The sequence below is a fragment of the Micropterus salmoides genome, unplaced genomic scaffold (genome assembly GCF_014851395.1).
Source record: "Micropterus salmoides isolate LMB-PRFRI ecotype aquatic unplaced genomic scaffold, ASM1485139v1 Ms_hic_scaffold_2, whole genome shotgun sequence".
Lineage (NCBI taxonomy): Eukaryota > Metazoa > Chordata > Actinopteri > Centrarchiformes > Centrarchidae > Micropterus > Micropterus salmoides.
Window position 1 is genome coordinate 3,383,364 of NW_024041150.1, and position 2,134 is coordinate 3,385,497.

Sequence of the window (2,134 nt, forward strand, 5' to 3'; positions counted from 1 at the left end):
TGCTTTTCTGCAAAGGGGACAGGACGACTGCGGCGTATTGAGGGGAGGATGGATGGGGCCATGTATCGTGAGATCTTGGCCAACAACCTCCTTCCCTCAGTATGAGCATTGAAGATGGGTCGTGGCTGTGTCTTCCAGCATGACAACGACCCGAAACACACAGCCAGGGCAACTAAGTAGTGGCTCCGAAGAAGCATCTCAAGGTCCTGGAGTGGCCTAGCCAGTCTCCAGACCTGAACCCAATAGAAAATCTTTGGAGGGAGCTGAAATTCCGTATTGCCCAGCAACAGCCCCAAAATCTGAAGGATCTGGAGAAGGTCTGTATGGAGGTGGGCCAAAATCCCTGCTGCAGTGTGCAAACCTGATCAAGAACTACAGGAAACGTATGATCTCTGTAATTGCAAACAAAGGTTTCTGTACCAAATATTAAGTTCTGCTTTTCTGATGTATCAAATACTTATATCATGTGTGGCGTATAGGATATTTATAGGAAAATGCCCACTTACTGGTGTGTTATTTTATAGGTATGCACTTTATTTGCATGTTTACAGACACCCCCATTCAATTTTCAACAGTTCGATTGCAGTTAAAAGGGTACGCGATCACTGCGGGTATATAAGTTGTGGGTTGAGCTGCGTTCTTTAGTTGGCAGTTACCACAAGAAAAAAGTAAAATAACTGAGGACCAGCCAACTCACCACTGTGTATTTCATTTATTCTTTCAGGTGGGTAAATGTCACATAAGCATACTCTTTGTTAATAATCTAGATGTATTTAGTGTACCGTTTATAAACTGTAATATTATGTAGGCTAGCCGTAGTTATTTGCGATATTTGCACAAGCTAGGTGTCCTACTGGGACAGTTGGCACTAGCTTGCTGTTTACGATGAATGGTTGTCCAGTTTCACATGTCAAAACATGTCGAAGGGAGTCAGATGTAAAGTTTACCTGACTCCACTGATACATATATTTAGGATTTATTGTTAAGAGCGTTTTGTAGTTACATTTTCTTTGTTTTATTTCATTAAATTCAACGTTTAGCTAATAGAATGTAGACCGTTAGAGGCAGATCCTGAACCGTTGATTAGCAGTGCTGTAGTTTACCGTTGCCTAGACAACCAGGCAGCCCACATGTTGTATTACGTTATACGTAAACAAAGAGGATGAATGAGAGAGATTGATCGTTAATGTAATTGTTTTGTGACTGATGAAGGCCTATAAGCAGAATTGTAATTTTATAATTGTAGATACTAGAATGAGCACATTTTTAATAATTTACTTTTGTATAAAAGCCTATTCTATGTTTATTGTGAGTCTGTTATCTTACTGTTTTTAAATGAAGATATTTAGGAAATGTATAGTTATTACTAAATTTTGATATATATTTTTGACTTAATATCAAATTGTGATTTTTGTATTATATTGTTATTGTTATATTGTTGAGATTTTTGTATTGTTCTAACGAAGCTCGGTTGGCAGTTACCACAAAAAAAAAGTAAAACTACTGAGGACCAGCCAACTCACCACCGTGTATTTCATTTATTCTTTCAGAGTAAATCTTTTCTAAAATATGTCAACCCTTGAGTCAACACACTCTATGGAATAACAACAAATAACAAGAAGAGAGGTATGGAGTCTATTCACAGAAGTCAAGGCCATCCTTTACCAATTGGACCACCCTCTCATTATTAAAATATGTGAGTACACAAAATGTTCCATGCCTGCTGAAGTGGGGTTCTCCAGCTAAACAAAGAGACAGCTTATAAAGATCATAGTAAGCGAACTGGAGGAGTTGGAGAAAAAGGAAGGTGATGAAGAACGTGTGTGTATGTACCTGAAAGGCCTAATCACATACATGGAAGCGATAAGAGAGGTGAGCAGAGGGCCAAGCAACACTGCACCTGATCAAAGCCACCTTTTCACCTCCAAGCAGTAGGGTGCCCCATCAGCATGTGAGCATCATTTGAATTACCAGTTTCCATCCCCAGCCACCATCCAACTGAGGTGGTAAGAACCAGCACCCCCCATCACACACGTGCCTGAAGTCATGCTCCGGAGGAATTTAAGATCATGGACAGATAGGGGAAGAAGGACAAAAAGAAAAGCTGTCCTACACAGTCTAGTCCACCAGTTTG